Here is a 26,081-nt window from a genome sequence, read left to right as displayed (position 1 = left end):
AATCAGCTGCTGGATACAGAGCTGCTAGTGTTTATAAACTGTTCTCCAAATCAACTGCTGGACACAGAGCTCTAGATGGCACAGAGTGACTAGATGAGATGATGTTGACGTGCTTAGACATTCAATGTCTGTCTATATTGACACAAATATTTTGAGCAGAGCTTGTCTAGAACATCAATTTTACTAGGGAACTAAAATTGAAGATATTACAGGATGATAATAGTCCTATCAAATGATGTATCCCTATGCCCAGCAACATGGATTGTTAATCAATATTTGATCATCAACTTTTTATCTAGATTTCAATATTTTTGTTAAGAGAAACCTACCATTGTTATAAAGCAGAAACAGATTGTCTGGTGGTCTGATTTTCTGCCATGGTATATAAGGCCTTCAGGCATATCCTGAGTAGCATCAGGAAGATAGACTGTGTCTCCTGTAAGGACCAATAAGGCATGGTGGGAACAGAGCTAGAGAAACTGTGGTTCTGCTATAGCACGGTACCAAACAGTTTGGTTCATCTACATTCAAAACAAGAGTCTTAGCCATGGAACTTTCAAAAACCAGATGGGGCGTTTTCTTTCTTTTTCTATGTCCAGGGAATAAAAAGGAAAATCAAGAATACTCTTGTTGAGAATTGCTTTATAATCATGGTAACAGAAATTATGTATTCTCATTTGTTATCTGACACTTTGATATGTTCAAATCTGGCTTTATTCAGTGTGTGATTTTGGATAAATAACCTTACTTTTTTTCTGCCTCACAATTTCCTCATCTATAAAATGGGGATGATACCAGGGTTGTGTGGTTAAAATAAAGTACTTTTGTAAAGTGCTTTGTACCTGTCTCAAAAAACTAATGAACTAAAAGGAAAAGAACATATAATACAAATTTGGAGAAAAATTGTATGGATAATTTTTTTAAAAGCTTTTTCATTTATTTTCCTCCAATAGGTGTTCTTAAGGGCTAGTTGGGATGGTAAGCAGAGCTTGGAAAGAATGGATAGTGTGAGAAGCCCAGGAGGATGCTTAAAAATTGGAGATTTCATGAAAAAATAGTCAATGGCTTAGTAAAGGAGGCACAAAAATATTGAAAAAATATAACACCTTAAAAAATCAGAATAGACCAAATTGTTAAAAAAAAAAAAATCACAAAAATCCAATGAAGAGAAGAATTCCTTGAAAAACAGAATTGGCCAAGTGGAAAAAAGATAGATAAAAATTCACTGAAGAGAAAAACTCCTTTAAAAAGCAGAACTGGCCAAATGGACAAAGGAGGTACAAAAGCTCATTGAAGAAAATAATTTCTTAAAAGTTAGAATATAGCAAATGGAAACTAATGCCTACATAGGAAAATGATATTTATAACTTCTAAAATTTTCTCATTGTTAGGGCAGTTAGAAAGAGAGAGTATATATGTAGACAGAAATCAGAAGTGTGAGTTGAAGGTGATTATATGATTATATTAAAAAAATTAATGAAAAAGATTTCAGTGGGAGAAGGGGAAAAGGAGAGAAAGAATGGAATCAATGATCTGACATAAAAGACCCCTGAAAAAGATTTTACAGTAGAAGGGGAAATGGGGAGGGGATCACAGGAATCTTACTTTCATCAAAATTGGTTCAAAGAAGATATACACTCATTTAGGTATAGAGATCTATCTTATCATACAAGGAAAATATGAAGAGAAGGAGATCAGGGTAGGAGGGGGAGCTGATAGAAGGGAGAGCAGTTTGGAAGAAGTAAAAATCAGAAGCAAAACACTTTTGAGAATAGACAGAGTAAAAGGAGAAAAGGTGAGGGAAGAGGAGAGGGAAAGGGAGAATATAAATAGGGTGAAACAGGATGGAGAGAACCAACACTTAGTTGGTAATCATTAATGTGAAAAAAAACTTTACAGTGAGTTTTCTCTGAAAAAGACTTCATTTATCTAACATAAAAATTGAGTCAAATTTATAGAAATAAGAGCCATTTCTCAATTGATAAATGGTCAAAGGATACAAATAAGTAGTTTTCAGACAAAATAATCAAAACTATCTATAGTCATATAAAAAGTGCTCTAATCACTATTCATCAGAGAACTGAAAATTAAAACGACTGCTGAACTATAATCCTGTCAGATTGGTAATATGACAGAAAAAATGACAAATGCTGAAGAGAATATGAGTAAATTAAAACACTTTGTGAAGTTGTATACTAATCCAGCCATTCCGGAGAACAATTTGGAACTATGCCCAAAGGACTATAAAACCATGCATAGTCTTTGACCAAGGAATACCACTATAAAGCCTGTATCCCATAAAGATTTTAAAAAATACCTAAATGTACAAAAATACCAGAAGTGTGGATTATATCATCTTTCCAGGTCTTAGTTCTTTGAGACTATGAGTTATAGTGTCTATTTTCCTTTGCTTCTGGGAAAGAAAACATTTAAACCAAAGGGTAGGGCATTAGGACAATAGTAGAATAATGTAGGCTTGGAGGGATCTTGGTTAGGAGATAATGAATACTTCATTTTGCTGAAGAGTTTAAAAAAGTCTTGTCAAGTTCATATATCACATCATTCTTGGAAAATTACATTCCTCACCATATTATTAATTAATTTTAGTAAAATATTTCTGTATTTCACCTTATACTAACTGTCCCTGTTCTGAAGAGAATGAAAAACATCTGTTGCCATTCTTTGTACCTTATTTTTTATTTGTGCTTATTTTGGGGCAAAATGTTTTAATAATCCACGATTCCTCTCTACTTCTTTTCTTCCTTGGATTATATAATATCATCCAAATACCAGGGGTTTTTGTAACTATGAACATTTTGAAGGTCATCATTAATGTGAATGAAATGACAAAATCCAAGATGTCATATATAAAAATCCTGATTCTGACACCTTGTGGTCCACAAATGTTCTTAAGGGTCTATGAGACACTCATTTTGAATTTTCAGGAAGGATGCAAATCCTGAACACTTGATTAGCAAGATTTACATATAACATGTTATGAAACTGTGTAGATAGCATGTTTGTCTGTTATGAAAACCAGATGGTTTGTGCTGGTCCAGTCAACCCAACTAAGTTGCTATAAGTTGTTTATTAAAATATCTGGAAATCACTTTGAGATGATAATGATTAACATATTTCCATATTGGCACAAACACCCTTGGCCATTAATTGGATATTGACTTCTGTTTAAAGTTGATTAGTAAAGTCTGCTATAAGACTTAGTTACATTGAATCATGACAGAATGGACTGATGCTTTGATGGAACTAGAATCTAACTCCAAGCAAAGCTGAATCAGGAAAGCCTGAAAATTTAAGGACTTCAGACTTGAAAAGAAATTATATTGTGAGACTGTTTCCTGGAGCCCAGAAAGGATCGGCTGTAGTTTTACTAGAAATCTGATCAAGTGGGGTTCAATTCTCAAACTCTACTATATTTATCTGCCCAAATTCAACTCCTCAAACTCTTTATCCCAAGATCTCATTCAATATTATTTCTACTATGGAGAAGGGAGGTATGAAGATTGTATTCTGGTATTCTTTATTCTATATTTTAGAGAATTTAGGTAAATTCATATTGTGTGATGTTAATCAAGAGTAGAAAACTTCATTATATTAAATAACTTGAGTGAACAGAGTGCATATATTGACTGAAGTAAATAAGGACGGTTTGACCAAATCAATGAATGTCTTGCCTTATTCTGAAAGGTATTTTCTAAGTTTGGGATGGTCCCCCTTCCCCCACAAAAATGCTTTGGTTACTTGTATGCAAGAAGACAATAAAATATTTTAGGTAATCCCCACTAAGAAAGTTAAGCTATTTTTCTGCACTTAAATTGTGGATAGGAACTACATTTGGTAGTTTCCATTTGACAATGGGAACATAATTTTCCTACAAAAACCTGAGGCATGTTGGTATGAGTGCAGCAACTTTATTTACAATCAGCATTTATAAAGTGCTTTCATTTGTAAAAGTTATTCTCAACAATTTTGTGAGGTAAGTAAAGTTAGTACTAATACATTTTACAGAGGAGAAAACAGAGTTAGACGACATTGTGACTTACTCATGATCACAGAGCTAATTGGGGGATCTGAAACTGTTAGATATGAATCCGGGTTAGACTGCCAGTCTAATATCAAACTTTAATATATTCTCTTTTCTATGACAGGATAATGAACTACAATTATAGAATTTAAAATATATAGTCACATTATTTAAAAATACTTCTAAGAAGTTGTGTGTTTTCCATATAGAGAGATATAGACTGTACTTGGTTTCATTAATGTAGGGAATTCTTGGATGAAGAAACTCCTTTCTTGACTAGTCTAGCAACTTACAGTCTTAATGATTTACTTAGAACACTAGGAGATTGTGTGACTTGCCCAAGGTCACATATATAATACAGTTCAAAGATGGGAATTCAGGCTTTGAGGTCAGATCTTTGCTACATCACTGTACTTCTCCAATTTTACACACACATACACCCACAGCCACACTGAGTCATTTGCGAGTTGGTGCTTTATACAATCAGGAAAAAAACAATAACCTGAGATAACTTACTGAGCTATATGTCACCCTTAGTTGATAGTGTGAACAATCATTCTTCATTCATTAAATTATTTGAGTTTCTTTCTTCCTCTCACCTATAATTAGACAAAACAAACAAAAATAAAAACTTATAAGTCATTTCCCCTCAAGTTTCTTTGAGACCTTTTTGTAAAATGGTTTGGCTAGCTGGTCTACAACATATTTTCTATTTTAGCATATTTCTTTTACTCTCCCTTTTTTTTCTCCTTTTAAGTCTTCAAGACAAAGGGTTTGTCTTGTCTATCCCCAGGACCTCTGTTTATTTCATTTAACTCTTAAATTATGGATTTGAAGACATTAAAGTTTTGAGGGGATGATTATTTTTTCTCTTCCATTAGAATGTTAGTACTACATCATCACATAGTTCCTTTTCAATTGCTCAAATAAATTTACTTTTCAGTCTCTCTTGCTTCTTGTATTTATAGTTCCTACTCAGTTCTGAGTTCCTACCCAGCTCTGTTCTTTTCATCAGAAGTGCTTGAAAGTTCTCTGTTCCATGAATGATTCATTCCTTCCATAGGATAAAAATCAGATTTCCAGAGGAAGGTATTCTTAGATATAATAAGCCTTTATCTTTTGCTTTTTGTAGTATTGTATTTCAATATCTGTTCTTGTTTTTAGTTGAAATTATCAAGTCTTTTAAGTTGTCCCCTAGTATTTAAAATGCTTTTTTCTGGATAATTTCATTATTTATTCTTTTGCATGGGAGATCTGTATATTGGCTGTGACATTTTTGAGACTTTTCTCTCCTTGGGAATACCTCTTTCAGGGGTGTGTGTGTGTGTGTGTGTGTGTGTGTGTGCGCGCGCGCGCACATGCACATATATCTCTCTCTACCCTCTGTTTCTAAAATAATCACAATTTTCATTTCTGATTTCTTGAAATATGGTATTTGAACTTAAACAAAAGGGTCAAGGTTTTCAAGGAGTGGAATGATTCTTAATCTCTTCTTGATTTGTTTTTCAGCTCAGTTGTTCGGAACATCAGATATCTTGCATTTTCTTCTGTTTTTAATCTTTGGATTTTCTTCTAATATTTTTGTCTTATAGGACTATTTATTACTATTTGAGTTATTCTAATTTTCAAGGAATCAATTTATACAGTAAAGTTTATCATTTTCTCTTTTAAGTTTACTTATTTTAATTCTTTCCTCAAGAGATTTTCATTTTTATCTAGGTACTTATGTAATTCTAGTAAAAAGTCCATTTTTCTTTTAAATTTCTACTTGTAGTTTTACTTATTTCTCTTGGTGGATCTCTAGATTTGCAACTTTATTATCAGTGTTCTCTTTGATTTGTTCATCTCTCCAGCTTTAGTTCCTGAATTAGAGCTTTGGACCCCTTGGTTCACTTTTTGGGTAGGGGAGCCAGCCTGCTTGGTCTTATCCTGTCTTCCCTCTGTTCTTGAATTGATTTCTACCTTCCAGATCGTTGAGATTCAGATTACTGGAATTTAAGGACACCATCTGGCATCTTGAGACAGTGTTACTGGGCCTGGATAACTGCTTCACATATCTTTTAAGTTACTTTTAGGTAAATTTAGAAAAAGAGTTATCTTGGAATATCAAATATTTATTTACTTGTAAAAATAGTAAATGATAAATCTCATGTTTGAATATGGGGCCTACAATTGCAATGGTGACAGGAAGTTATTTCTAATGTAGGGAATTATGCCATCCCTGGGAGGACATGCTATTGAGTAAAATCTCACTAAATTCCTTAAATAATTGCAGTAACTAAAAAGCTTTTCTTTTAAGGAATAAAAAGACTTGGGGCAATCCAAAAGTATTACTGAATTATGCTACATTTGTTGAGAGCTGAAAATTCTGGGCTTTTGTTGAAAGAGTGCATTATTGTCTCATCTAATCTTTTTACCTTAATCACTTTAAATGTACTGACAAGTACAATTGACCAATTAATAGTGCTTATGCTCTTGTTATATCATTTGTAATCCATGATCCTCTTTCTATTGTAAGGGCCTTTCAATTTTTCATGACTCAAAATGGAGGACATGCATAATGAATACAAATAGCAAATTGATTAAATGTAATGCACATTCTATTGCTGGCTAGGTTTATGCCTGTTATTAATGACAGAAATCTAGCAAATTCTCATGAAAACACCAATGACATACAATTTTAAATGCAAGATGCTAAGACCCTTGGGGTCTTAAATTTTCCTAATTACTGTATAACAGCAGCCATTAATTTCCCAGATGGCCCCCTTTGTAAATAAGGACATTGGCAGGACTGCTTTGTTCAACTTTTTTTTTTTTTTTTTTTTTACTTTTGATGATGCAATAACCACCAAGAAACACATTTTTTTTTCTTTGCTATGTTATATTTTGTCATATTTCATAAGAAATGAACCAGAAATTCTTAATGAACAAAACAAAAAGGACATCAGGTATGGGAAAAGAAAATTTATTTTTGGCTGAAATGATTTGTAATTATTGATTTGTAAATATATTTAAAGGTAGTTGTTCTTTTGTATACATAATTGTTTCAAAGGGACATTTAGCATACTAGTGTCAAAGAAATGGCATAACAAAACCTCTAAAAAATTAAATAAAGATGAGCCAGCTGACTTTATACTATGTGTATACTATGGAATGGAGAGAGCTTCTTGATCCTTCTTGTTGTAATCCTAGACACTGAGGATAAGTATCAACAGATCATCCATTTTGCGTGGAGATGTCATGTTTTATTTTCTACAAACATTTCTTTTCAATCACCTGTAATATTTCCTGGTTATGAAATGTGTCTTCTTTGACATATTGATATATATGGTGATTGATTCATCTATTCTGGGATCTGAAAAAGAGTAAAACAGTCCATTGACAAATCTGCAAAGAAAAGTGCTAGAGTGGAGAGATTATTTTGGTGAGACTCCTCATGTAATATTTATCTAACACCCACACCAAGTTGGCTGCTAGAAGTTTACTACTAATAAATTCTCCCTCTTCTACCATGAGCTGGCAAGAATTCAGAATGCTGCTAGTGGAAAGAGTGGGCAGCTATCTGCTTTGTTTGTGTACCTAGCAGTGCTATTGACCTAAGTACTGACAGTTAAGAATCAGCAATGATGATAAGCTGTGAGTGGGCAGAATTCCAAAAATTGGGAATGAAAAAGGACTGGCAACACCCTGCTGATAGCATCAACAACTGTCATTTTGGCAGAACCTAAATCAAGTCCGGTGGATTCCCTTGTCTGTCTTTGGGAATGTGCACATACACAATAGGCCTGGGACTCATTCAAGCATGTTTAATTTGCTGTGTTAGGGTGACTTTCAAAGGCACTAAAAATGCTCATGATAAAAAAATGTCAGATTTATGAACACTGGGCAAAAATGGATGCATTATGCAGTTCTAAGAAGGGAACAAAATTAACAGACTCTTTCTGAAGAGTTTTTCATTCTATGGAGATGGAAGACAGATTTCTTGTTAAAATTTAGGAAATACACATACCCTCCTCTCCCACTGTCATATGTCTATGTGAGAGAATGAAGAATTCACAACTAGTTCTAAAAAAAGAGCCAAACTATAAGAAAAAATATACTAGCAAGCTTTGGAGTAAAATGCAGGTGGCACTCTTGACACAGTGAAGAACCACAAAGAGGAACAGAGATGAGATTTCCTATGTTGGAGGTGGGAGCAATGTATAGAAAAATAAACAAGAGAAAATCATTTTTGAATAATTGTAGGCACATTTTAAAAGCAAATATGGGAAATGATTCTGAAAAATCACTAGTGAAGAGACTTCTTTTTCAAGGCATCTCTTCCCTGTCATAGAGGAGTGATCTTTATGGAGGCTATGTTTTCAAGTAAAAGAATTCTCAACTTGTCTGTTTCTTTTGAACTCTAAATTCCTACATAAAATCTTGATTTCCTTATGCCATTATTATTTAGAATTAATAAATAATTTTTGTAAAGTGAAATAAAATTAAAATCTATTATAAGTCAGTACTACAGTGGTTTTATACTTTATACCTTGGAAAATACTGTATCTGCAAATAAACTTGCTAAAAAAAGATTTATGTGTATGTATAAGTTTGCAGGAACTACCTAAACAACTAAAATACTAGGGTATATTGATTCTTAGCAAGAATGCCCTGTTTGCCTAATGGACTAGCTTTAAGATTTTTTTCAACTAAGGATAATACTCCTCTTACACAGATGGAATCTTATTCTCTTGTCTACAGTAACTCAAAGCTGTCACATTTATTTGCTACCATATTTTAAAAGATCCAACCAATGGAATCATTGTGAGTCAAAATTCTAAACATGCAAATGAAGGCATCACTAATTAGCATTTATTAAATCCTCAAAGGATATATGATACTCTAAATAGAAGAGTTGTTTAGAAAGCACTTGACAATCAAATGATTGATCAAATTTATATTTGTAGTTATGGAATCTTAAGCCTCCATAATATCCTTCCCAAAAGGGTTTTAATCAGGAAAAAGGCAAGGCTTGTTTCTCCAAATTTCTTTTGTTGGACAAAAAAGCAAAAAAGTCATGAAGTACTAAATCTTAGCTATAGTTTGTGGTTTGTTTCTCCATGGTTATTCATAATACTATCTAATATGTCTATGAAGTAGGCATATAGGCATACATAAATGCTATTTGCTAAATTTAAAGGATAATTTTCATACATCTAACAGAGAGGATTTATAGAAGATAATCCTTTAAGAGCATGCAACTCTTCACCACCACATGCAGTTATTAGACTTCTTATTTTGCTAAATGTTTAGAAAATCAGTACAGAACAGGACTACAACATTTTGCCACTTTTAGAAAAAGCCTTAAAAATACAATACATTGTCCTAAATTACCTAACTAGCTCTTAGTGCTCAATAATAATAAGAACTGAAGAATTGTCATGCTTAAATTCACCCCAAGTATATTAGTTTAGAAGATTTAGCTGAATCTGAACTGCATTGTTTAATCTATACCTTTGTCACTCCTCAGAACAAGTAATTCTAGATGTAGAGAGCTTAAAAAAACAGTGACTCTGTTTTGTTACCAAAATGCCTCCAAATCTCTTTTCTTTTGCCACCCAGGGGATCCAGGCAGCTATCACAGCTTGAAGGCAATAGACAGACTTGTCTACAATGACCATTTTATATTGCCTGTTGGTTTACACTGTAGGCATCTAGTCTATGTTGAAAATGATATCTGTAGTCAAGAAATCTGAATCTTGGATTCATTATTGTCTGGAGTAAATAACTTTTACAAACCCTGGCTCAAATACCAGTTTTTATATGTCAATTACAAGTGAGGATCATGGAGTTTCTGAAAGAGAAAACTCCTCGAAAGAACTCTGCTTTGTAAAGTGGAAGTTTTGTGCAATATTTGAGAACATTATACTTATAAAATAGAGTGAAATGAATAAAGTAAAATTAAGCGGCCTTTAAATGACAAAATGTCGTAGGGATGTCAACTGGACACTGTCTTGATTGATTTCAATAGTTTCTTAGTAATCAAGAAGATAAGCAGGCAGTATGCTGACAAAGGTGGATTATGTTAAATTGAGGAAGACTAGCAAAAATTATTTGAAAAGAAACTTGAAATTGAAAATAGAAATTGTTCAGTTAAAATTAAAATTAAATATTGGTCGTGGGGAGGTGAAACTATGTAAACTATGGAAGAGGAGAATTAGAGAAAATAGGATGCCAAAAGAGAATGGGGAACTAAATAGGCAAGATTTTAAAAGTTTTTTTTGCAATTGAGTAGTCAAAAAGAAAAGCAAATAATTTATAGAAAAGCAAAGCATTCCACAAGGTAAAAATGGCAATGCTATGCCTTGCTATTATAACTGTAATCATCCATAATAGCGAGATAAGGGGAACATCTGAGAGGTAGAAGAGTTCATTTAAGTATGTTTATATGATTGTAGATGTAGAAAGGCAGAAAAATAAACAGATGAAGAGAACTATAGGGAACCTCATTCCCTTAAAACAAAACAAACAAAACAAACAAAAAACAAAAAAAAACAAAACAAAAAAAAAACAGAATGGCCCTGGCCCCAGAGACAGCAGCAGTAGAATGTCAAGGAGTTCTCAGATTGAAGGAATTCTAATCAACCACAGCAGGGTTCATGTGGAATAACACAGGGATTTCTGGCTAAGTGGAAGGACTCCAGGAGTAAGTCTTTGGACATTGAGTAATTGTTCCTAGATAACACTTAGTCATTGGCCCAAGGAGAGGCATCCTGGGATCTAGCACGACTTGAAGCCAAGGAACAGCAGCTAGCTTTCCTCCAGTGAACCCAGAGTCTAAAGTGTGTCCAGTTTCTTTTTCTCTCTTTTAAGTTCTCTTCTTTTTTGGAGAGAAAGCAACCAAATGGGGAGCAAAGATCAGAAAACACAGATTTAAGAATGGACTGCAGCCCTTTGTTGGGGGAAGGAGAAAAGGAAAGGGAAGATATGGCAACTGGGTTATTCTCCCCCCCCCCCCAATAATTGAATGCTTTCCAAATATTACCTCTATTACAAAATTCTGAGATAAAAAAGAATGGAACCTCCCTTTTTGTCCATAAACAATAAAATAAACAATGAAAGTATATGGTAATGGAACAATCACTTAACAGCTAAGAAATTGATATATGAAAAAAAAAAGGATTATCTAAATCTAATTTGTCTGATTCTGAATTTTAGGGGACTAAGTCAAAATATAGCTTTGTATATCTTAAGAAGCAGAAGTTCTTTGAAATAAATCTTATAGACTCTAATTAGTGTCTAATTATACACGGGGCATTATCTCTAATAGATCATATCACTGTTACTTAAATTAAAGAATAGACAGTTTGGGAAATAACATTTTCTTATTATTTTTCCAATTATTTTTAATAGCAAGATTAGAAATCAGCAATGGAAAAGGAAGGTGGCCAAAAATAAAATCCCTCAAGTGCTAATGAAGACACATTCCACCAGAATACTGTGTGATATCATAAGAAAAAAAAATCTTTCCTTAGACAAAAGGAGAGCAGAAAAATGCTAATGTTGACAACTCTAGAAAAGACTAGAGCCTTAAGGTACAAAATATTGATGGGTAAATTTCATTAACCATGAGGTTTGGAATCAAAGCTGTCTTTTCTTCAGTCTTGGCTTTCTGAAGATCTTCCATTTCTTTAGGAAGAGTTTCTTTGTTTACAGGAGAGCATTGTATATAGCTCTACCCATTCACCTGCACAACACAGGGTAAGTTAAACAGACACTATGGCAACAAAGGTATTGTTTTTATGTGAAGATGAAACCACTGAATCATTCAATGTCAGTAGTCCTTGAGCTCTGAATTGCTTTTCTAGTAGTTCAGATGAATGCCATAATCTTGTGACCAAAACCACAAAATTAGCGGCCAGAATAAAGCCTCTGAAAAGGTTCCTATTAATCCTGTAAACACACAACTCAAAACCTCAAAGCCTATCAAGGTTTAGTTTTTAACAATTTCAGATAGTGAATATAAATGCAATATAAATTCCACCACTTTAATGTTGTTATCTTTCTATGTAACCAGATAAAATAGTAACTTCTAATGTGCTCTCCTGATAATAATATTGCAAAACAATACAAAAGGCAATAAACGATACAATTTCTTAAAGTCCAAATCTCGCAAACTATAGTATCTTTCTCATACTGAAGGTATTACAACTTTGTATAAATGCCATTAGGAAGACAGAGCCTCTTTCCTAAATGCCCTGAAATTCATGTCTTTTTTAATTGCCTAGAATTCATGTCAGTTGTGTGAAAAAGCTATAAACATACACAATCATAAAAACACATTTAGACATCCTGAACAAAATCAATGCCATATTATTTTAGTTTATTATTCCTAGTAGAGTACACATTGGTCTTCTTGCTTTGGTATTTATTTATACCAAAGAACTGAAAGAACATAAATGCTACACTTGGGATAACACTAATGCTAGAATAGAGTACAATACATATAGCTTCTGCCTTAATTTAAAAAACTAAAACAGTGTTTAGGAATCATCTTCACATAATATGGGACAAAGCTGAAGGTCACTGTATTATTCATAAAAATGTGGATAAGGATTAAAAAATTACAGTTCATGAGACATGAAGAACTGTTAGTTTGCATAAATGGTTTTTTCTTTCTTATAGGGAAATAAATATCGGAGGAAAGAATGTGCACAGTTCCCTCAGCTTTGTTATTTTTCTCTCTTTAGAACCTCTAATAGTTTTACTCAAGAGGTTCTCTACTATTCAAAACTTTGCTGCTCTTATGAAAAATTAATGATTGCTTTTTGCTCAATAGAAAAGCCTCCTTATTCTGCACCTGATTAACAAAGAAGCCTTACTGCAGAAGTGAGATACTACTCGGCAGGAGAGACTTCTCTCACACCAACACACTGATGGCAATGAGAAAATAGCCTCTTTTAGTTCAAGGACACCAGGTAGGCAGATCATGTGCAGCCCCAACACACTGTCTAACAAGAAATGCATCCCAAACAAAAGGAAATGTCAACAAAAATAGCCAGACTCTAACAGCAGGATATCCCCACACCGTGCCCACTGGATGTTCAATGCCTGCAGCAAGAAGTGCAATGTTATGTTTGCTAGCTATTGTTCTGGAAACAGCCTGGGGGTTAACAGGTGATTGCAGTGCTCCCATATGCAATTTACAAAAGCAAAATAGAGAGGACATTTTTGGTAAAGATATGAACATTCAGAAATCACTTTTGAAATTATGAAAGCCTGATATTGCATCACTATTAAAGATATTGAGTTTAAATGATGCAGAGATAAGAGTAACTATTTTTAAAATTATTTACAAAGGAAAAGAGGGTAAACTTAGGTATAAAATTTTAAGTTTTTGGGCTATACACACACATATATACACATAAGCATGTGTACATATCCCAACATTTAATTTCTGGTGGTGCCCAACAATTAAACTCCCCTTTTATTCCTGAAAAGATATGGTCATGAGACCTGAAGAAGATATGATCAATGAGAACTGAAGGAACCATTTTATGGTAGCTATGTTTTACTTCCCCAACTCCCTATAGAGTTAGTGAAGAAAAGATGGGGGTGAGAAGCCGTAAGAATCTGAAGGAGTTGTTGGGACTCTGAAGGAGTACAGTGTTACATACATGTTTAGTATAAAGGAGCTTTAAACACCGAGTAAACACAGTTCTAGAGAGGGTAAAAGCCTGAAATGACAGATGCATAGTTATTACTAGCTGTGCATTTTATTTCTGCAATATTTTTACTTAACTTTCAGGACTTTTATTGCCATATGCAAATGCATAAGACAATATGGTTACAGAGATGATTAGAGGATAAATTCTTTTCATCTGAATATGGCTAGTAAAAGGGGAAGTGTCTTTTTTTCTTACCTAAAAAAATAAAAATATTAAATAGGTGAAAAATGATATTTAAGTGGTTTTAATGTTATTTGGGAAATGATTTTGAAAGTATATTCAGATATAGAAAAACCATATACAAAAGATTATGAGAATAACTACAAAAATAAAATCTCAAAAGCTCTTCAATTAAAAACAAAAATCAATATACTTATTTTAAAATCTCTTCTAAGGATTTTATCCATGTCAACTTTTATTATATCCAAAAATCATTGCCTAATATCAGAAACTTCATTATCACATGAAAATGGAGTTTGGTCCTCAAGGAAAATGGTATAAATATTTTTAAGAAGGCATTCTTTTTCTTTTGGGGGATATAGCAAGTAGTGACCAAAATGATTGAAATATATGCACACATATGTGAATATTTCTAATCTATCTGTCTAGTTCATCTTCTCATTCTCATGAAGAACTGTGCAAGCAGCACAGTTAGTTCAACAAGGAGGAAATGGAATATACAACTTGTGATTTTTAATGGAAACTTTAATGCTCATTATCTTTATCATCATTTTTTTTTCTTATTCAATTACTTTATCAAATAATGGCAAATTAGATTCAGAACAATTTGATTCTACGTAATACTTTTTATTTTGGTTAGAAAAATGATTTGACACAATGTAATTTAACATCATAGAAATCTAAATGAGAGTGATAAAATTAAGACTTTCTTAATTAACTTCTTGGTTGTATTATGTGATATCTTTTCATCATATAGATAACAAAGATTTTATAGAAATCTGTAAAGACTTTAAACATCTCAATTTAACTTCTTTTACCTCTTTAACCCTTTGGTCTTCATTTTCAGTTCACTCTTGTTTTTCTTTTCTATTTTTTTCTATTATTGTTTTTATTATTGTGGGTGTTACTTACACATATTGTACAGTACCTCTTACACTTCTCCTAGCAGCAGCTCATCAAAAGGATGTGACCACAGGAGGAACAATTGTTCTGATAATTTAAAAAATATCATAACTGATAACACAAGAGATACATGTCACTAAAAACTTCTTAAAGTCATGAATTCATTTTAAAGATCATGTATACCATGTATTGTCTTATTTTTAATTTTAAATAGATTAATTATCACCTTAGACTTAACTTCTCCTTCCCCTGCCCCAGTTGAAGTTCAGAGAATTATATTACAAAAATATTCTGTTCTTTAAAGTGCATTTAATTTAAAAATGTTTGTGTGTGTGTACATGTGTATGTGCTTTAGACTAAAAAAAATCATCCAGAATCTTTATAATAATTTACAACTGACTTTTTATTTATTTCTAACTGGTTTATTATTTATTTTTTCATATTTACAAATCCATAAGCTCCTTAAGAATAGGGACCCTGTCTTTAGTCCTCTCCCAGTACCAGATCAAAGTCTTACACATAATAGTTGCTTACAATATTTGCATAAAGGATGAATAATTTTTAAGAAAAAAAATTAGTCATAGAATCACAGATCTGAAGTTGGAAAGAATCTTAAGAGATTCATTTTACAAGAGAGGAAACTGAGGCCTAGAGAGGTTAAATGATCCATATTCACACAACTGCTAAGTATAGGGCAGGATTTGCCTTATACTTCCACTTCACTGTGGTACCAGTGAATGGATCTATAGATGGCAAGCAATGATAAATGTATAAACTATTATTTTGCTCCACCGAGTAAGGGCTAAGGGAATATACTGGAAAGAAAATAAGAGAATCAGTTTTAAATCCTGGCTTTCCCATTTAATTACCTTATGTTACCTTGATCAAATTATTTATCTTCTCTGAATGTCCATTTCCTCATCTGCAAAATGAAGGGATTGGATTAATGATCTCTTAGGTTCCTTCAGCTCCAAGTTCTATGGGGCTTAGGAAAAATATTAGAAAAACTGGAAAAAAGTCAAAGAATCCATTTAGAATCTTCCATACATGAACCTGAGTTGGAATGACTCATTTATGGTTAATGGAAAGGCCTAATTAGGGGAAAAATCCCCTTTAGAAAGTACAAGTCAGTTTCAAAGCTTTCTAAAGGGGAAAGTGCAAGTCATTTTTGAAACTACAGGAGTCTACCTCCTGTAGGAGATGGCACTTGAGTAACTAGATTAGAGCAATTGTACAAGGGAGATGAATGATGAAAATGACACAATTTTGGAAGGAGTTGAGGGAATGATAATAAGATATCTGAAGAATAGAATGATAAGAAAGGTTCACCACTAAAGGTAGTGAAAAGAAATGATTTGTTAGCAACATTCACTTGTATCAGTTTATACATAATACTAAGGATATTACAGCTAGTCTAGAATTTACCTTTTACACCCTCTATTTACAAAAGGAAACTAAGTTCCTTGGGAGAAAAAAGGGGAAAAATATGCTTAAAGAAAAGCTTTTGAAATGCTTGCCATTTTTGTGGCCAGTCAGTATAAAAGCATTTATAGGGAGCATGATACAGTGAAAGAGAAAGGAATTCTGGCTTGCCATATATTAATTACCTCTTGGTGATGTTGGGGAAGTGATTAAACCTTTTTTTGATCTCAGATTCTTTATTTATAAAATGAAAGGGCTGGATCCGAAGACCTCAAAAAGTTCACTTCCAGTTCCAATTTCTGACCTAATCTTATGTTTTGTGTAAATAAAGTTTTTCTTGTTACTGATAATAAAGTATATTTTACTTTTTTATGTTTTCTATTAAGGTGATTTTTTAGGGCAGCTAGGTGACAAAGTGGTTAGAGTGCCAGGCTTGGCATACAGAAGACTCATCTCCATGAGTTCAAGTCTGGTCTCAGATATTTATTAACTGTATGATTCTGGGTAAGTCACTTATCCCTGTTTGCCTCAGTTTCCTCATATGTCATAAGCTGGAGAAGAAAATGGCAAACTACTCCAATATCTCTGAAAAAAAAAAAAACAAAAACAAAAAAACTCCCATAACAAAAACCCAACACAAATTGGGTAACTAATACTAGAATATGACTGAAAAAATGACTGAAACTGACTTTCTAGGGTTTTATTCTTTATGTCAAACACTTTTCTTCAGTATATGACTTCCCCGTACTCTATTATTATTCACTTTTTTTAAAGCTGTACAAAGTCCCTTAATTTTAAGATAAAGCTGGATTTATTACATACATCTGTTCTTTGAAGGATGGCAAAGGTTTTGACAGGAAATAATGACCAAAGTTGACCCTCCAATATTTTAACACAATAATGAATAAAAATAGCTTTTTCCCACCCACTTCCCAAACAAGCAATTTTATAAATGTGGCCCAAACAAAAACAAAAAGCAGCAATAAGCTTTGGCAAAAGACAGAAAAATTAGATATAACAAATACAAAAGCAGCTGAGGATGGCAAATGGGCATCCTCAAGCAGAATATAAACGAGGGAGTTTTAGAAGAAATAGCTCAAAGTTATCTTTTAGTTCCAAAGTTTCAGAAGAAGACTTCTGTATAACAAGCATGAGTAATAAAAAGACTAGCCAATAAAGGCTAAATTCTAAATTCCTCATGGGATATACAGATTCTGAGCCTAATCTCTTTTTCCTATTAATCCAATATGTAGAATTCTAGGGAGTCAATTTCTGTCCATGGATGACTAAGAGATGATGAAAAGTTTTCTGGTTTAACCCAAAGTACAAAATATTCAGTACAGGCTGAGCCAGAACTAAAAGTGCAAACAAATGATTTGAAGGATATCCTCTCACCTATCAGCTTTTGAGTGAGGAAGATTGCCATGAACTACTGATAGGGGAGGGTCAATAGGCCTTATCTCCTAGCTGGCAGTACATGATGTGAATGTATGACACCTGTTTCTTCTCTTTTTGTGTTTATTCCTTTCTTGTCACAGGTGACTGGGTATCTGGAAACAAAATGGGCCAAAAGTTTCAAAAATTTGGAAGAGTCATGAAAGATTTAGCAACTAAAGTTAGTAGTAGAGTACTGAGCTGGCAGAAGCAGTAGCTGAGTCTGGTGAAGAGCGAGCCTTGGAAAATGACCTGCTTGACTCAGCCCTTCTGTAGGTGATGAAGTAACTCATTCAATAATAATATCACATCTAGAAGTGAACTGTGTGAGGACTCTGAGTAGAAAGACAAAACCAAAACCAAAAAAAAAAAAAAAAAAAAATCCAACTGCCTAGTGCCAGGAAGTTTTCCTAGGTCACAAAGTTTTTCTTATATAGATACTTCAGTGCCTTTCAAGTCTGAGTCCACTCTCCCCAGGAATCTTGTGTGTATATGGAATGTGGAGAGAGTTTCCCTCTTGGCTTGGTGGGGGGATGTTTCTGTGAAAACTGTCCTTGCAATTAACAAGTATACCCCAATAACTTTGTCTAACTGATATCATTTAATCAGTATTAAGGAAAGCACATTGGATAGAGACTTGAGTGATAAAATTGGAAAACTCCCAGCCGCACAGAGCAATCTGTGGAATTGTGAGGGGAGCAGTAGTCAGCTACCTCTGGGACCAAGCTGCTGGTGCTAGTGTGGCATTGGGAGAGTGAGCTCAGGGTGAAGCATGAGATATTAAATATAATTTGTTGGTAATATGAAGAGAAAAATAAAAATCTTCTGTTCTCAAGATGTTTAAAAATTGAAAGGAAACAAAAACAATGAAATATAAAATACACAAAACAATTTTTTTGGGGGGAGAGAGAATACTAATAATTGAGGGAGGAGATCAGAAAAGGCCTCCTGTAGGAGATGGCATTTGAGCAACTAGATTAGAGCAATTGTACAAGGGAGATGCATGCTGAAAATGATACAATTTTGGAGGAAGTTGAGGGAATGTTTATAAAATATCTGAAGAATAAAATGATAAGAAAGGCATAGTAAGTTTTAAGGGAAACAAAAGGTTCTAAGGTACAAATGAAAGGAGGGATAACATCTCAGACAAGAAAAGTGTTTAAAGACTGAGAAGAGAGGGAATGTTATATTTGTATAACATATAAAAGAAGAAAACTTGGGAAGAAACTGAACAAAACCAAGTAATTTTAGGGAAATTTAAGAATGAAAATGCAATAAAAACAAAAAGAAAAAATATACAAAGACCCACAAAAGTTATTGTTACGAAATCTTTACCATCAAAGAAAGAAAGCCTAACACAACAATCTTAGATGTGTTTCCAGGAGAAGCATAATTGATAAAAATGTAAAATGCAACTGGATTAAACCAATTTGTTCTCAGAAGATCCATAATGGAGCTAACATAATTGTGAGGGAGTTGAAGATTTATCACAAGGTATCTGAACATATAACAAAGGCATGTTAAAAATTGATAATTGAAATAATATTAACAATATGTATGCCTACTTTCTTACTTATCCAAACACTGAATTTAGAACAATTTACCAGTGTAGAAAGTGTATCCTTGATAACAATATTAATAAGAACTAGGTAAGTTTTAAGTGATTCTACAGTAGGCTACATCTTTACCATCAAAAAATTAATTGAAAGATGTAGATATATACAACTAATCCTATTGTATTTACTAACAACAACAACAATAATCTCTTGCTTTGGTAGAGGAAAATATCAACTTTCTTACAACAAAATGAGTTTCCTATTCATGTCAAAATCACACAAGATTCCTTAAAATATATAATAACACAGATAATCTTATTTGATGACTCTTGACCATTAATGTTAAGTGACACACATAAATGACAACTGTTTGCACCATTGTGGTAGAGATCTAGCATGGAGTACAAGATGAAAAAGGATTTCCAAAATATGATTATCTTTCAAATGCTCTTTATAGATGATTTTATGTAAGCTACATCAATCTCCAAAACCCTGAAGAGTCTCCTAGCAAGGCATGTAACCTGGAACCTTCTGGAATTAAACAGGAGAAGGTAAATGGGCTGACTTCCCTTTGGGAAATTGTAGAGCTCCTTAATGACTCCAAACCTCTTTGAAACAAATTCTCATCTTTTTTAATACAAATATTCTATTGGTGTTGTCATATGGCTAAGGGATATAAGACACCGTAGTTCTTGAAGAATTATTATAAGTAAATAACCTTCAGGGAACAATGGAGAGATACTTGGCGGGAATGAACAAGCTGCAACATATAAATAGGGAACTATGAAGAATTGAGTAAAGGATATGATTAAAGAAAGGTATGATCTTAAAAAAAAATAGATGGGCTGGTCACTTGGCAAGAATGAAGGCTACCTGGCAGATAGTTCTTGGACAATCATGAGGAGCCCTACCCTACCATAAATTGGATCATTCTAGCATTTGATACAGAAAGTTGGTTGTAGAAGATGAAAAAATAAATGATCATGCTAGTAGGAGGTGCTGAAGTGTTATTTCTGATGTAGAAAAGGGTTGTTTCAAAGCTTTGCAATGCTCTTCTTTTTAGCTCTCTCTGCCCCAAGCTTCAAGTTTCATTTATTTTCTGTCAGAGTAAATCAATGCCAAGAGATAGAATGGTGTAATGGCAAAAGCACTAGATTTGAAACTCAGACCTCTACTTAAATCTCAGCTCTGGTACTTACAATAAAGTTATTTATTTATTTTTAAAATGGCTTTCAATTTTTTTAAGCCCTGAAATAATTACTTCTCTTGGTATTCCATAGATAAACCTATTTTTACCTATTGACAGTAAAACTATGTCTAAGTCAATCTCCTCTCAAAACAACAAAAAACAAAGCAAACAAACCAAAAAAAAAAAAAAACTCAAAACAAACAAAAAAAGAAATTAGCAGCTAGAAGATCAGTCTTTTAACCTAGCAAACTTTTACTGACTTCTTACTACTATTTAAGAAGACATGGTTTGATGAAATATCCCTTGATATAAAGCCTGCAGTTCAGTATTCAGCCATTCAACAAGAAATTCCTGAATGCCTATTATATGCATGGGGTTGTGCTCCTTATTGAAGGGAACACAAAAAGACAAGACACTATGACCTTTGTCCTTTTGGAACAGTTTGTGAAGAGTATCAGAATGAGAAATATGGACCAACTACTGTAGAAGTTCAGTTGGGGAAATGCTTCTCTAGTTCATGTAATGCTTTCACAAACTAAGGCAGAACAAAATTTGGATCAAATAACCTTTGAACCAACAAAAGTAGAATCATAGATTTAAAGCTGGAACTGAACTTTCAGGTAATCTAGACTAATCCTGTCTTTTACAGATAAAGGCCAGAAAAGTTAAATGACTTGTCAGAAGTCAAAGAGATAGTAAACTGAGATTCAAAACTAAGTTCTCTTGACTTCAAACATAGCATTTTCCCTAGCCTGATACAACTGACTGCATCCAAAATACAATTTATCAAAAGGAAGTGGTCTTAATTTTTCATATTTTAATTAGATAGAAAATTCTGATTTTGAATCACACATACACACATACACACATACACACACACACACATTTTTCAAGAAAACCATGAGATAATGAGAAAGAAGAAAAATCTAGACATTGGAATTCAGCTAGTGAAAATGTAGTTGCGAGAGATAAATTAAGCAATAGTAAGGAAACCAGTATCAATGGATCACAGAGTATATAGAATGGAAAAAGAAAAGAGTAAGGTATAAAATGGTCTACATCCTTACTTGTTCATTTTGTGTGTCTGTGTGTTTTAGTGAATTCCCAAAGAGATCATTAAAAAGGAAAAAGGACCCACATGTGCAAAAATGTTTGTGGCAGCCCTTTTTGTAGCAGCAAAGAACTGGAAATTGAATAGATGCCCATTAGTTGGAGAGTGGCTGAATAAGTTATAGTATATAAATGTAATGGAATATTAATTATTCTATAAGAAATGATCAGCAGGATGATTTCAGAAAGGCCTGGAGAGACTTACATGAATTGATCGTAAGTGAAATGAGTAGAACCAAAACAATATTGTACACAGCAACAAGAAGATTATGTGGTGATCAACTGTGATGGACATGGCTCTTTTCAACAAAGAGGTGATTCAGGCCAATTCCAGTATATTTGTGATAGAGCCTTCTGCATCCAGAGAGAGGACTATGGAGACTAAACAGGTATCACAACAAAGTATTTTCATCTTTTTTGCTGTTTTTCTTTGCTTGTTTTTTAAAATTTTCCTCCTTTTGATCTGATTTTTCTTAGGCACATGATAAATGAGAAGATATATTTAGAATTTTTGCACATATTTAACCTATACTGGATTACTTGATGTCTAGGGGAGGGGAAAGGGAGGAGAGAGGGGAAAAAACATGGGACAGAAAGTTTTACAAGGGTGAATTCAATATTATCTTTACATATATTTTGAAAAATAAAAAAGCTATTATAAAAAGAATTAACAGTTCATAAAGAAAGCAGTATGGAAAGAAATAGGACCCTATGGTATAAATTATCTGGGTTCTAAACCATTCTGTTTTAATTTTGTTTCCTCTTCTCCCCATGACCATTCCCTACTTCCCATTTGTCATGTCATCTCATCTATGAGTCTTTACTTCCTCCTCCAAAATCTTCTGGGTGCCAGTTCTCCCAAGAAGTTACAGATCTATTTTCCTGTGACAGGATATTGTCCATGAAAGCACTCTAAGAGAAAGTTATTTCTCATTGTGCCAACTTCTCCATGAATAAATGCTTCATGATGCCAACAGTTTCCATCACAGGCATGAATCCTTTTTATACTATGGGAAGACCTTCCCATTTGATTTCCAAAGTTTTGATCATATACTTTTGCCAACTTTATCATCCTATGATATCATTTTTGGCTGATTTTTAGGACACCATTCCTTCACTGTTCACTTGATAAAGGTACATTACTCATTCCCCTCTGAACTTGACCTTTCTTCTAAACCCATTTCTGTACTTTTCATCTTATAATTTTCTCCATAAAATACATTGATTCACCTGTTGGGATGGAAGTTGTAGAGATGAGTCCAGAGTGTTTCAGTTCAGTTAATCATACTTCAATTTAAATTTTACTTACAACTTTATCCCATTTTTTGTTTTCTCTTTCAATCACCCTATTTTACCCTGTAAGTTATCATTTTATTTTTTAAAAAAAAATCTCTGAAATAGAATAACTTATTTCATTATGTGTTCTTTTCTTGATTTATACTTATTCAATTTTCTTATTTTTCTGTTGGAGGGATATTTTCAAATCTAATATGAATGGATGAATAATATATTGTATGGTACAAACTATTCTTATTACAGAAGTTCCAAAGAAGAAGAAATACTGTCTAACTGTTAATACCAAAAGAGGTTTTATGAAGACAGTTGGCATTTGACATGGGCCTTTAAAGGATTGTTGTGATTCCAATAAGCAGAGGAGTGGGAATAGCCCAAACAAAAGCTATTAGGACAAGCACAGGTTGATTTCTGGACTGGCAAATAAGTTTGAGGCATAGGGCTATATGGCAAATTTAGAGAAATAGTAGGAGATAAGGTCATACAGTTTCAGTTCTTAATCAAAATTTTCTACTCTTGTTTGTAAATATCTTGTCAGTTTATAGATGGACAGAACTACTCAAAATAGGGCCTTTCTGGATTATAAAATAATACTTAAGAAGGAAATGAAAAGTAGAGTCAGAAAAACTTGAGTAAAAACCTGCTGCCTATTACTAGCTATGTGATCATAGGAATCAATTATTTAATTTCTCTGAGTCTTGGTTTTCTCTTCTGCAAAATATAAATAATAGTATCTCTCTGACAGAATTTGAATAATATTATTTTATATATATGTACAAATTGCAATGTAAATGTCAGCTATTGTTATTAAACAATCTTTAAATATTATAGAAGATTGTTTTCTACTTATTTTCCCAAAGAGGCAAAGAAAAATAACAGTAGATATTTGCTCACCTTCAATGATTATGTAGATTATATACAATATAATAATCTGAACATACAAGAAGAAAAATATCATCCCATTAAAACTCAAAGTGAAAAAGGATATTTTTGAGATTATTGATCTTGTGTTAGGCCATTAAAAATGCAAAGATGCTCTCATAGGAGATATTGAACAAAATAACCATTAGAGAAAGTCTTTGGTGATATATTGATTGAGCCCTAGACCAGTGAATACACTAAATGAAGACATTGATTATGTTCTCAGATACAATACTTACAAAAAAAGAGATTGAGAAGGAGAAAGTCAAGATAAATTTTAAAATTCTGGTATCTCCAGTTATTCATCACTCACTGTAAACACATTGTCTTGGAGTCTACTTTGTCTTTACAGATGTATCCCAGGTACAGTATTTTCTTCTAAATTTATCTAAAAATCAGTAGACTGAGTATTGATATCTTTATATATATACACATATATGTATATATATATATATACAATTTTTTCTTCTAAACTTATCTAATAATCAGTAGACTGAGTGCTGATATCTTTACATACATACATACATACATATATATATATATATATATATATATATAAAATACATATATACATATATACATATATATATGCTACTATTGAGCATTTGACCAATTAATTGATCACAGCCAAGGAAGAGAATAGCTTTAAACCTGATCATCAGATTTACCTATTGTATACAGGGCTACTTATCCAAAGTATAATTTAATTTAATCGGGATATTCAGCATTGTTGGTAGTGTGGATGACTTTTTTAAGACCACCTATTCCTCAAGTCTTTTCCATATTTAAGATTTAATGAAATCCATAACTGTGTTAACACTAAATACAAACTTTAAGTTTTCTTCCATTCAAACCTTCCCATCTTAGTATCTAAAATATTATCAGCATTTATTAAGTTACCACATTGTACCAGGGCACTAGTAGAATCTTAGGGATAGATTCCATATCCATTACCAGCACTAATTTAAGCCCAAATAAATGACTCTGTCAGTATTCCAATAATATCTTTCATTCCTCTTTTGAGAACCTCTCCTATATTTGATTCTCCTTTTATCAACTAGAAATCCTTAAAATTTCTGAAACTAAAGCAAATGCTGATTCCACATATGGTTGTGCACCTATGGCATTAAACCTATTTTTGATAGCTTTTCTCGTTTATTGTAACAATAACGTTCTTATAGTTGGCTTTTTATTAAGACATAGATGTGCCTGTATCTGATGACATCTTTATACATGTATGATAAAAAAAAGTGCCACTATTGTGTATTTGGCCAAATGAAACACTTGGGTACTCCTATATTTTAATAATGAATGGCTTACATTTATCAAATTCTCAGACAGCACATAAAGCTAAGTCAGAGAAATATGTACTATCCTACATATACTACTCATTACTGTAAGAATAAAACTGATGAATGTTAGCTTTGGAAATGTTTTTTGGAAACAATATACAGAAAAAACCTTTTTATTCCACACAATAGGGGAAGAGAAGTCCATTAGCAAAAAAATTCTAGTTAACTAAATTCATTCACATTGCCCAAAGTTATCTCCCTCTACTTCAATGCATGCAGTTAGGAAACCTTGTGGGGAACAAACTAATCATCAGATACATGGGATGGTTCTGTTATTGGAAGCAGCCAAAGACACAGCTGGCAATAATTAAGGGAAGAATTTTACCAAGTTTGGATGAAAACTCATTGCACAAGTAATGATTCTAAATGTACCACTATAATCTCATCACCCCTTCTCAGAAAAATGCAGTAGCTCCCCATTGTTTATCATCTAAAGTATAAACTCCTGACATCCAAGGCCCTATATAATCTGTCACCTGTCTCCTTCCCTTAATGAACTTATGTTATAGCTTAAATGGACTACTCTCCATTTCCTATCCCCATTTTGTCCTCTCCAATTTTCTTATCTTTGCTCATGTTATCTCTCATACCAAGAATGAACTTTACTTATCTCTATCTATTGAAGATTTTCATTTCTTTCAAGATTCAATTCAGGTGCCATTTGCTTAAAGCTTTCTATGATGCTACCCCTCAATGCATGTATTTTTCTAGCTAAAAGTGATCCCCTCCTCTAAAATTTCTCATGGCATATTTCATGGAGTTCTCCATTGCATCTGATTATAGCCTATTATAAATCATAATTCATAGGATCATGGGATTTATAGGCCAAAGTCCCAGAATCACAAGAATTGAAAGGAACATTAAGGGCTATGGGGTCCAAATCATAGTTGAACAAAATTCCCCTTTACAATATAATTAGGCAGTAACCAAAGTTTAGCTAAAATACTTCTGGTAAATGAGAACTTATTA

The 26,081-nt window shown here is 33.0% G+C and overlaps 1 long non-coding RNA gene across 1 annotated transcript in view; it reads right to left on the bottom strand.

The window, feature by feature from the left end:
* Window positions 1–1,275: 1,275 nt before the first annotated feature.
* LOC141557542 (uncharacterized) overlaps window positions 1,276–26,081 on the bottom strand; it is a 45,067-nt gene continuing 20,261 nt past the window's right edge. The window contains exons 3-4 of the long non-coding RNA XR_012486823.1: window positions 7,319–7,397; window positions 1,276–4,641 (exon numbers count right to left, since the gene is read on the bottom strand). This is a non-coding gene — a long non-coding RNA (uncharacterized LOC141557542). The remainder of the gene's footprint in view (window positions 4,642–7,318; window positions 7,398–26,081) is intronic.

The sequence above is a fragment of the Sminthopsis crassicaudata genome, chromosome 2 (genome assembly GCF_048593235.1).
Source record: "Sminthopsis crassicaudata isolate SCR6 chromosome 2, ASM4859323v1, whole genome shotgun sequence".
Taxonomy (NCBI): domain Eukaryota; kingdom Metazoa; phylum Chordata; class Mammalia; order Dasyuromorphia; family Dasyuridae; genus Sminthopsis; species Sminthopsis crassicaudata.
Note: the sequence above shows the minus strand (reverse complement) of the source record. Positions and strands in the feature narration are given on the sequence as shown.